The sequence below is a fragment of the Notolepis coatsorum genome (genome assembly GCF_963971535.1).
Source record: "Notolepis coatsorum genome assembly, chromosome: 6".
NCBI lineage: Eukaryota > Metazoa > Chordata > Actinopteri > Aulopiformes > Paralepididae > Notolepis > Notolepis coatsorum.
In genome coordinates this window covers 145119657-145132338 of record NC_140170.1, presented here as the reverse complement: position 1 = coordinate 145132338, position 12682 = coordinate 145119657, and positions in this window count along the sequence as shown.

Below are 12682 nucleotides of genomic sequence, written 5' to 3'. Positions count from 1 at the left end.
ATGCTAACGTCAATGGAGTATTGTGGCTAGAAGCTACCGTTAGCTCACGCTACTTAGCCAGCATCAAAACTGATGATATCGCGAGCTATCAGTAGTTAGATAACATTAGAGACAACGCTGTGTGTATTAAACAAAGGTGAATAGATGACTGGGCCATTTTGTTTAATGCTTCTTAAGTTGAAAGAGGAACTCTGAGCTAACAGGGTCTGAATCCTGATAGCTCACGTTAGCCAGCTGCTCATGCCATCGGTAATGCTAGCAGAATGAATGGATGTAAACTTTATTTAACATATTGCATATGGGTACAATACAATACGGCTCAATACAAACAATTGTTAAGGGAATGCAGACTGTTGTAGCTTGGACTGGGGTCCTTATAACAATAACTTGACAACACATGGTAGCTGAAGCTATATGGGACACGGAGCTCTGTCCCAAACACACACACACACACACACACACTCTGCTGTCACCGGAAGGGCACGCAGATGGTATCTACTGCGCATGGGCGTTTTCGCAACAACGGCTAGCGTGCTGACTACACGCTGTTTGTCGACTCGTTTTTTTGCGTATCTCCAAACGCAAACACAATTTTGCGTTTCAGCCGTATCCACAAAAAAACGCCAAAATACGCGTTTCTGTGTAGATAGGACATCATACGTCGTCAAAAACGTATAAAAAAACGCCAGGAATACACTAGTCTAACCTCTGCCTAATACTTGTCTACACCACGAAGCCCCGCCTCAAACCCATCCACGCCTGGCTCTGCAGATACCCCCTATTGTCAGAAGCAGGCGTGCGAAGCTGTCCTACACTGTTTGTTTGCTAATTCTCGAAGTCAACTTCCTGCCTGTTGTTGCTACGCAACTGGTCTGCAGCGTGGGGGGAAACTGCCCAGCCTGGTACATTGTGTACGGTTCATTTAGTGCAGAAACGGATCGTTAAAGCGGCAAATTAAAGACAATCAAGCGGAATTTTCTTCAGTCCTTCACAATGCCAAAGCTGCTGTGTTAAGCGTTGTACTAATGACAAAAACAGAAATCCAAATCGCAAGTTTTATACCATCAGGGAGGAAAAAGTGGCTGTGGCTAACGTTTGGCTAACTCGCTCTGTTGTGGTCGTGGTAGCTGTTTGTAAGTGTAGCTGTACAATGAAAGAGTAGAGTCGCGCTGGTTCTCAATGCAGTGTATTTGAAAGCACAAGTAAACAAACCACCACTTCCCCAGGTAGTGAGACACGTAATATACCATACAGGCACCGGCCCAGCACGCCCACCAGGCGGAGCTGTAGCCCAGCCTGTAACATCTCCCTTCCTTTAGTAAGTAACAACATCAATCCGTGCAGACCTAAGTAGTATCAAAACACCTCATCAATAACAACCACAATTAAACACAGAATCACAATTTTCCCACATTCCCCATTTCCCCCTTTTTCTTTTTTACCTTACAGTCCATGCGCAAAACTACTCAATAGTCAGGAGGGATAGGAACCAGTATGGAGGTGGTGTCTGTGTGTATATACACAAGGATACCAAATACATCAACGTACTGACCTTAACCATGATGAAATTGAAACTGTTTGGATTGAAATCTTATTAGACAGGGCGAAACCAGTACTAGTAGGCACAATCTATAGACCACCAGAACAGAGTGGCTTTTATGACACACTTGATGGGTGTTTAGCTGGGGTGGAGGGGGTAGAAAAAATTCTTATTGGGGACTGGAACACGGATATGCTGCGTAAAGCAGCACCCGTCTTCAAGGCCTTCAGTAGATTTTCTGATCTGCACGGTTTCAGCCAGCTAATCACCCAACCCACAAGGGTATGCGATTCGACACAAACCACCATTGACCTCATTTTGACCTCTGACAAGTCAATGATCTCCAATAAAGGGGTGATAGCATGCGGGTTAAGTGATCATTATATGATTTTCTGTACCCGCAAAAAGCTAAAACAGAAGGCCGGCTGTCACAAAACAGTCACATCTAGAGACCTTAAAACTTACTCTAGAGAGGCCTTTAACCTAGAACTGGGGAGCTTGGACTGGTCAGATGAACTCAGTGGTACACAGGTTGAAGAAACATGGCTTGGATTCAAAACCAAATTCACAGAAATACTCAACAACATGGCACCCATAAGAACCACCAGGGTTAAAAATCGCGCTGAGGCATGGATGCACACTGAAATACTGGCCGCTATGAAAACCAGAGACAAAAAATGCTCTGAACTTCATAAAAGTCAGACAAAGCTTTCCAAAAGCTCAAACAGTGAACTCCAAGCCCACGTGGTTGAACTAAAAATTCAAAGAAACAGACTAAGAAATGACGTAAACACCATGATCAGAACCGCAAAAAGAAATTTCATCAACGACAAAACTGAGGAAAACAAAAACAAACCCCGCGAACTTTGGAAATTACTCAATAATCAACTAGGCTGCAGTAAAAAACTTAAAACCAGATTCTCAAACATAAACATAAAGACGGACAACACGCTCATCACAGACAAGCTGGATGTAGCCAATTACTTAAACATCTTTTTCACAAACATAGCCACAACACTGGTAAACAAACTACCCTCCCACTCAGGGCATTATGGGGTAGAACACATAGTAGCATACTACAAAAACCTAGGGGTCCACAAAGACGACTTCAAACTTGAAATGGTAACAACCGATGAGGTACTCAAAAAATTGAGCGCCCTCCAACCTAACAAGGCCACTGGCCATGACAACATCCCCTCCAAATTCCTCAGAGACGCAGCAGCCGCCATCACCCCAGTCATCACACACATAATAAACCTCTCTATAAAACAGGGGCACGTCCCCAAGGACTTCAAAATTGCGAGAGTGACCCCTCTGCACAAAAAGGGCAGCAAATTAGACCCAGGCAACTACCGCCCTGTTTCTATTCTTACCTCCATCTCGAAAGTCATGGAGAAAATAGTCTACGAACAGGTCGAAAAGTACCTGGCGGAAAAAAATCTAATCTACGAATTCCAATCTGGCTTCAGAACGTCCCACTCCACTGACACATGCCTCCTCTATTTGAACGACCACATCAAACAAGAGGTGGACGCGGGCAAATACTGCGGCATGGTCATGCAGGACCTACAAAAGGCCTTCGACACTGTCAATCACTCCATTCTAATGGACAAGCTAAAAGCAATTGGTTTTGATAGCTTATCAGTGAGCTGGATGCAATCCTACCTGGAGGGGAGAGAACAGATGGTAGAGGTAAACGGTACTCTATCCCCCCCCCCTCACAGTGAGCTGTGGTGTTCCACAAGGAAGCATACTAGGACCGCTACTCTTCCTAATTTATGCAAATGACATGGCGTCAGCCTGTGACTGCAACTTGTTCCTGTTTGCGGACGACTCAGCCCTGCTGGTCTCTGACAAGAACAAGTTGCAGGTTGAAAAAACCCTCAGCACGGAACTAGGCAAAATCTGCATATGGCTCGCTGATAACAAACTATCATTACACATGGGCAAAACAGAGTCCATTCTCTTCGGTTCAAATAACAAACTCAGCAAGACCGACGGCTTCTCAGTTACAGTGGGTGACAATATTGTCACAAGGAAAGACGAAATTACCTACCTGGGTTCCATCCTAGAGGCAAATCTTTCCTGTGACAAAATGGCATCCAATGTAATAAAAAAAAGTCAACCAACGAACTAGATTCTTGTACTGGATCTCCTCTCTGGTAAACAAGAATACCCTGAAGACTCTGGCAGGAGCACTCATTCAAGGGTACTATGACTATGCGTGCACCTCATGGTACCAAAGCACCTCAAAGGCGCTTAAAACAAAATTACAAACATCACAAAACAAACTGGTCAGACTACTACTTGACCTGAACCCCAGAACCCACCTCACCCCTGCCCACTTTGACAACCTAGGATGGCTTAGAGTAGACGACAGAGTACAGCAACTTGCAATGGGCCTGGTCTACAAGATACACTATACGACCGGGGTGCCCATGTACATGTCAAAATACTTCCCAAAGGTCAGTGAATACCACAACCACTACACCAGAGGAAGCTCAACAAATCATGTTAAACCCAGATTCGGCTCAAACAAGGGACTAAACACGTTTAGCAATTATGCCACAACAATGTGGAACGCCCTACCCAAAGCCGTAAAGGAATGTGAATCCCTGCCCACATTCAAAACCGCTCTTAAAGAGCACCTACGGGAGGCTGCAATTCGAAACTGGCCACCGTAAATGCCCAAAACCCCCACCACCTCCTAATAGACAGTCTCCTCCCCACCGCATGTATGTATTCCCTCCCCGCCGTATGTATATTTCCCTCCCACCCACCCACCCCCTCCTAATGTACAGTCCCCTCCCCATCATATGTATAATACTCTGTCAGGATCTAGGGGTAACAGTACTGTATAATTGAATACCGCTTATGTCACAAATGTATCAGTACTAAATACCTATATGTCCCTATGCCATAAATGTCATGTATGTTGTGTATGTCATAAATGTCTATATGAATTGAAAATGGGGGACCCTGATGGAAACAAGACAAACGTCTTTCTCAGGTCTGCATCCCCTTAACAATTGTATGTATTGAGCCGTACTGTATTGTATCCATTCTGCAATCTGTTAAATAAAGTTTTCATTCATTCATTTATTCATTCACACAGTCCTTGTGTGCTGGGGTGCGAGCGTGACTGTGTGTGTGTGTGTGTGTGTGTGTGAGACAGTCTCAGTTTGTGTGCGACCTAGAGGTTAAGTCTGTCCGGAGGCCGTATCGGCCTCCCGCTCCGGGAGAAGGCCCGGGCCTGTAACTCACGACCTGGTGTGTTACCAGTCTGCAGGGAAGACTGCGTCGACCTCGGGGCTGATTACTTTGGAGACTCCTCAGGACCGCTGACGACCTCATCGGTGCTTCCCCCACTCGCAGGCTGCTCTGGGGCCAATTCTGGGTGAACTGACGGCTGGGGAGGGGCCGCTTCTGCTGGTCGGAGATCAACCCTGTTGCGGCGATACGCAGTCCCCTCCACGTCGACCAGATAGGACCGGAGTCCCAACTGCTGCAGGCACACGCCTCTCCTCCATCGGCCCGTCCTGTCACCCGGGAGTGGCTTCATCCGTATGGGCCGGCCGACGTTCAGCTCCGGCAGATCCTTAGCCGATCGGTCATACATCAGCTTTGCTGCTTGATGTTTCACTCTCAGCTTGTCCGGGACCCCTGTGACGACCTGAGGTACCAGTAGCTGGTCGGCCACAGGGAGAAGGGTTCTCAGTCTCCGCGACATAAGCCGCTGTGCAGGGCTGCACTGCATACCCTCAGTGGGTGTGTTTCTCCAATGTAAAATGGCCTTCCAGGGGTCCTCTCTGGCCCGGTCTGCCTTTCTGCACAGGCTCTTCACAATTTTTACCGCCGACTCCGCTTTGCCGTTAGCCTTCGGGTGCCTCGGTGAGGACATAACGTGCTCAAAGCCCCACTCCCTCGCAAACGCCCGGAACTCCCCACCGGCAAACTGGCCCCCACCATCAGAAATGGCCCTGTCTGGGACCCTGTGGCGAGCAAACTGTGCCTTGCATCGTCGGATCGTGGTGTCCGCTGACAGGTCAGGGAGCAAGTCGACCTCCCAGAAGTCCGAATAGTGGTCCACCACGAGAAGAAAGTTCTGTGCTGCATAGCTGTACAGGTCCATGCTTACCAGCTGCCAGGGCCGTGTGGGGAGCGGGTGTGACATCATAGTCTCTTTCTGTTGTTCGTGTGCATACTCATTGCACACGGAGCACTGCTGTACGTAATCTTTGACTTCCCCTTGCATACCGGGCCAGTACAGTGTATCACGAGCCTGTCTGTAGCACGCCTCGGCCCCCACATGGTTGTAGTGGATCCGTCTCAGCATTTCCGGACGCATAGCTTTCGGAATTATGATGCGCTGACTCCTGTAGAGCAGGCCATCCTGTGCACTTATCTCGTCTCTGATGGCCCAATAGTCCCGGACGACTAAAGGGGTCTCCTCTTTGTGGTCTGGCCATCCCTTCAGCACGACTGACTTGAGTGTTTGCAGACACACATCCTCCTCAGTGTGTGTTCGAATCTGTGCCAGACGTTGGCTGCTGACGTTCAGATAGTCCGCCTGCCGAATGGCGGCCGTGTCCCACTGCTCCTGCCGCATGCTGCAGACCATTTCCCGTCTGTACAGTGTATCTGTTCTCTGTGGTGGGGTGGTGGCTCTGCTGAGTGTGTCACTTATGTACATTTCAGGGCCTGGCTTGTATACCACCGCCAGGCAGTAGTTCTGCAGTGTGAGGAGCATGCTCTGAAGGCGCTTTGGCACACTGAGGAGAGGTTTAGTGAAGATGGACACCAACGGGCGGTGGTCGGTCTCTGCAGTCACATCACTCCTCCCATATAGGTAGTAGTGGAAGCGTTGACAGGCGAATACGATGCTTAGGCACTCCTTTTCTATCTGTGCATAATTTTGCTCCGTTTGGGTCAATGCACGAGAGGCAAATGCAACAGGCCGGCCCCCCCTGAAGCAAGCAGCAGCCCAGACCCGTCTGACTGGAGTCGCTCTGTACGGTGACCGGCTTGTGGACGTCATAGTACCTTAGGACTGGCACCGCCGTGATCAGAGCCTTGATTTCCTTCATGGCAGCCTCATGTTTGGGCAGCCAGTGCCACATCACATCTTTGTCGAGCAGTCTCCTCAGAGGCTCACATACCGCTGACAAGCGTGGCATGAATCTCGACAGGTAGTTCACAAACCCGACACATCGCTGGACCCCTTTTGCGTCTGTGGGGTTTGGCATGTCCAGAACCGCCATGACCTTGTCAGGGTCAACCTTGAGGCCCTCTGCGGACAGTATGTGGCCGTGGAAGCGGACCTCCTTCAGTCGAAACTGCAGCTTTTTCAGGCCCAGACTCAGCTTTACCTCTCTGCATCTGTCCATCAGAGCGACGAGGTTCGTGTCATGGTCGTGGTTGGCCTCATCCTCGGTGTCCCCACAGCCAACTATGAGGATATCATCGGCTATGGGCTCAATCCCTGTCAAACCAGCCAGCAGCTCATGCTGCTTTTTTTGGTATAGCTCTGGAGCCACTGACACACCGAAAGGGAGTTTTAGCCAACGTTTCCTACCCCACGGTGTCCAGAACGTTGTCATCAGGCTGCTCTCTTCGTCCAAACGGCACTGTAAAAATGCATCCCGTGCATCCACCAGCGTGAATATACGTGCCTTTGGCAGCTTATACAGCACGTCATCCAAAGTGGGCATCAGGTAATGGGACCGTTTCAGAGCTCGGTTAAGGGGCTTTGGGTCTATACATAGTCTCAATTTGTCTGGCCTTTTTACTATGACCAGATTGCTAATCCAGTCCGTGGGTCGAGTGACTGTGGTCAAGTGCCCATCTTCTTCATATTTATCCAGCTGTGCTTTAACAGCTGCCTTCAGGGCCACTGGAACGTTCCTGGGAGCACACTGCACCGGCGCCACCGTGCTGTCCAGCTCAAAGTGAATATCACCGGGCAGAGACTCAACAGGGCTGGTGAACACATCATGGTAGGTGCTGACGAGCCACTCTTTGGTCAGTGACACCTTCCTGCAGTGCTCCACTTTATTCAGCTCCTCAGGAATGGTGAAGCGTATCAGACCAAGCCTCTCACATGTCTCCCCCGAAAGCAAGGGCCTCTGGCCAGTATGTACGACTTCAAAGTCCAGTCTGTGCGTCTTACCCCTAATGACGCATTGTGTGCTGTACACCCCCAACGAGCTCATCCACTCACTGTTGTAAAGTTTCAGTTTGATGAAGCTCTTCTGAAGGGGTGTTCTAGGTGCCAGTCTTGTCTTGTCCTTGATGCTCATCACATTGCATGTGGCTCCCAAGTCGAGCTGGCACCTTTGGAGGCCTTTTTGCAGTGGTAGGTTGACAAACCACTTTTTCCCTTGAGTGTTCACAGCCCCCACGCTCTCTGCTGTGTACATGTCTCTCTCCTCCCGGTCGCTGTCCTCCAGTTCCCCTGGCCATGGGTCATCCACAGCATTTAACTGGCGAGCCTGCTGGCCTCTTTTCATGCAAACATTTGCAAAATGGTTAGCCGTGCCACATGAACGGCATGATTTACCAAAGGCGGGGCACTGGTCACGCCCACGTTTGTGCCGTGTGCCACAGTACTTCACCGGTGTCTCATGTTCTGTGGCTGTGCCGATGTGTTGGCCTCGGATGGCCTGCTGGCAGGCCTCCATCCATATCGCTGCCCTTGTGTGGCGTTAACGCTGTCCCCAGGCCCGGAGCTGCCGCTGCCCAGAGACATGGTCTTTAACCTACTGTCCATGACCTCAGCTGCCCGACAAATAATGATGGCCTCATCCAATTTAAGGTCCTTTTCTCTTAATAAGCGACGTCTAGCGCCCTCATCAGTTATCCCTAGGACAAGCCTGTCTCTTATGAGTTCATCTTTAATAGCTCCATATTCACAAGAGGCAGCCTTTTCTCTCAGTCTTGTAACAAAAGCATCAAACAGCTCTCCATCCTCCTGTTTCAAGTTGCCAAAAACGTACCTCTCGAATATCACGTTCTTAGCTGGTGTGAAGTATTGCTGCAGTGCTGTCAGAATAGCCCCCACATCTTTTTGTTGCTCCACGGTGAGTCCCAGGTTGTGTTTATAAATATGATGACAGTTGTTCCCCATTAACCGTCTGAGCACCGCCGCCTGTACTGGCTTTGCTTTCTCGCTGAGCCCGGTCGCGAGCAGATAGTCCTCGAACTCCGCTTGAAAGCTCACCCAGTTGCCGTGAATGTCTCCTGTCATCTTCATTGGCTCCGGAGGCGGAATGCTGGATGCCATTGTCGCCACAAACTCTCACCCAAACAACACATAAACGTCCGCTGTTATTGCAAACAGCTGTTTCAGCGACGGGCCGTATATAAATCCACTTTGGGTCCTCCTAGTTCCACTTCTGACACCATGTTTGTAAGTGTAGCTGTAAAATGAAAGAGTCGAGTCGCGCTGGTTCTCAATGCAGTGTATTGGAAAGCACAAGTAAACAAACCACCACTTCCCCAGGAAGTGAGACACGTAATATACCATACAGGCACCGGCCCAGCACGCCCACCAGGCAGAGCTGTAGCCCAGCCTGTAACAGTAGCTACATGCTAAGCTAACGTTAATCACATATCGAACCGATAGGAGCTTATCTTATCTAATCTTACATTGATGTTTGATCGGGTAGTGGCACACGTGGTACCACCACGTAAGATTAGATTAGATAAGATAATAAGCTCCTATCGGTTCGATATGTTGTGATTAACGTTAGCTTAGCATGTAGCTACCACGACCACAACACCAGAGCTAGTTAGCCGAACGTTAGCCGCCAGCCACTTTTTCCCCCGTGATGGTATAAAACTTGCGATTTGGATTTCTGTGTTTGTTTTGTTATTAGTACAAAACGTAACATAGCAGCTTCACCTACGGGAGACTGCAATTCTAAACTGGCCCCTGTAAATGTCCTAACACAACCCCCCCCAATGTACAGTAAATGACCAAGTATGGTCTTGTCAATATTCCAATGTACAGTTTTGCTTGTTCAGTTGTACAGTGTCCCCCACCCACTCCTCCTACCCAACCCCCCCCCCCCCCCCCCAACCTCCTCCAATGTACAGTTTCAAATGTATATACTCTCTTTTCTGGACTCTTTTCGTATCACAAACAGTACTGTATTTGCAAATCTGGTATGTCATAAATGTATAGCAGTACTGTCTATCTGTATGTCATGTATGTCATATATGTTATGATGAATTGAAAATGGGGGACCCTGATGTAAACAATACGAAAGTCTTTCTCTGGTCTGCATCCCCTTAACAATTGTATGTATTGAGCTGTACTGTACTGTACCCATTCTGCAATCTGTTAATAACATTTTCAAAACAAATCGTATGAAAATGTTATGAAATGAACAAGAATGTGATAAAACATGTAATAAAAATGGACCTCAACGCATGCATTTGATGGTAGAAATCCGTATGACCCCTGAAGTAGTCAAGGCTTCTATTCTGGTTCTGATAAGATCAGAACAGGCTGGATCGTCCTCTGCGTTGTGAATGGTTCCCCTAAAAACCTTTGTACTACCAATAAGACCAAATGGTCTTGTTTCACGACCAGCGGGGCAGCAGGAGAAATGGAGGAGAAGAATGTGTACTGGCAGCTGTTTAATAAAAGTTCAGAGTGTATACAAATTACAATTAAAGAAAATATTCAAGGTACCGGAGCCCTATGCCGCTCGTCCTTACTAAGAAAACAGATTAAATAATGATAGTTTGATAAGTGGTTGATGGGCTTTGTTCTCTGGCTGATGAACAAAGCAAAGTCTGTTCTCCCTCCAAAAAGTTCTTTGTCTCTTCAGTCTCCTCTGCCGCGTTGTCTCCTGTGTGAAAAGGTGAGGTGTTCTCCTTGTGGTTCCGTGTCAGAGTCCTCCTCCCACCGTCACAACACCCCCTCTTATTTCAAAAGCCTGGGCCCTCATTCATCAACGTGTTCTACGCACAGATCTGTGCTTACCCTGTGCGTACGATCATTTCTAAGCAAAGAGTGGGATTCATCAATTTTGATTTGAACTTGACTCCGTGCTTACATCTACGCACAGGTCAGACCAGGCGTACCTGGCGCCCAGTGGTAGAATATATTATTACAACAAGGAAATGAGCTTCTGTGCATAATAACACTGGCATGTTCTGTACGAACCGTAGTTCATTATAGTTCATTGTAAAATAGCAACAGTAGTGTAATTATGGTCAAAACCCTATAAATAGCATTTGGAATAATAGATCTTTCTCTCAGAATGAATGCAGCATGGTTTATATAGCGTTATCGGAATATACGGGGTGTAGGCTACTGACTGACTGCGCTCCGCGTAGCTTGATTGATTGATTGATTGATTGATTGTAAAGTTTATTAACAGATTGCAGAATGGGTACAGTACAGTACAGCTCAGTACATACAATTGTTAATTGGGGATGCAGACCAGAGAAAGACTTTCGTATTGTTTACATCAGGGTCCCCCATTTTCAATTCATCATAAGTCATAAAGCTCAACTCGTTATTATTTTGCGCAGACCGCAGAAACACGGGAACGTTTTGATTATATTTAAAAGGCTTTACGTTAAACGAAACAAGTGGAATTTCGAAGCTGTAAGCAGAATACAAGTCATATGAATATAGTGTTCTTCCCCCTTTTTACTGTATAAGAAAGAATAGAAAACGCATTGCAATGACACCAGATAGTGGACAGACTATGTATATGATGGGATTCAAGTTCGCGTTTTTGTTGATCATAGGCATGCTGTCAGAGTATGATATCAGAACATTTGTCGTCACAGATCATGTCCTAATAGAACATAGGCTATGGCATGGATCGTGATATTGTGTGGACTGTTATTATTACTGTCTGTACCGGTACCACCCATTGTGACAACAGCCTTGTGAGTCCCGCACACAAACATGATGGAATTCAAGTTCATGTATTGAAAGGCAGGCTACATCATACATGCAGTGAGATTCATTGCTACCCAATACTGACATCAAAATAGATTGTAGTATGCCTCTAGAAATCATATGCAGCAGGTAGAAAATTTACGGGAGATCCATCGCGATTTGGAATAAAATTGAGGAGAACTTTAATCCCTGGGTATTAATCAAACAACACGGGAAAAGGCAGTCATATTCCAGCGCGGTATTTATTAGTGTTTGCGCTGCCCAGGCAGCAATGGTTAATAGATATCATATCCGACATCACCGTAAGTGTACACGTCTGTCAGCCTGTCTCATGACACGCTTCCCTCGGCTTAGTCCATTTTTCCACATTTCATGGGTGTATTCCATTACCGTATATGGTTAATCGGGGCGTTTCTGGTATGCAAATACGTGAAAGCGTGCACGAGCCGCGGCGCAGAGCCAAGGTGGGATTCATCATGACAGGTGTGCGTAGAGCCTGCGTACGCACGTGTGATGAATCCCGACTTCCCTGTGCGTACACTAGTTCTACATTCCGTGCTTACGTGTGGAAATAGAAAATGTTCTACGCACACATTGATGAATGAGGGCCCTAGAGTCTCTCGTGATGTCACCCACCAGATGTGTTCCTCCAATCCCAGGCCGGCACAGAGTATTTGAAGACGGAGGAGGGCCCACCCTATTATTTCCCTTGTTTTTCAACCAAAGAACAACCACAGTCTAACTAACATAATAATTTGGTTATTGATCTCACAATATATATATTCGAATTGCAATTGATTACATAAACACAGAGATATCATAATTGACCACATTCTGTTACCTTTAAGCCTAGTTTCAACCTAAGTGAAACTAGTCTTACAGTGCAGGGGATTAAGTCTTCAACACAGTCTTTTTGGCTTTCATTGAATAGCTACATGAGGCCTAATCATTCTTTTAACTTACATCAATATCTCTTTTATACAGTTTAGTATGCAACACATTTAAGTATTTTCCAATGTAGATTCAAACGTGGCCTAATTTCAAACTCTGTGTTTCCCCGTCATAAACCTGGCATATTTTATATCATTAGATTCAAGATTATTACCACAATATAAACAGGCCTATTTGTAGTTCATATCAACCTAATCTAAGTGTAGTACTAGACATTTGAAAATGTACTTAGTGTTAAGCAAGGCAGGAGCAAGCCAGGTGGTCAC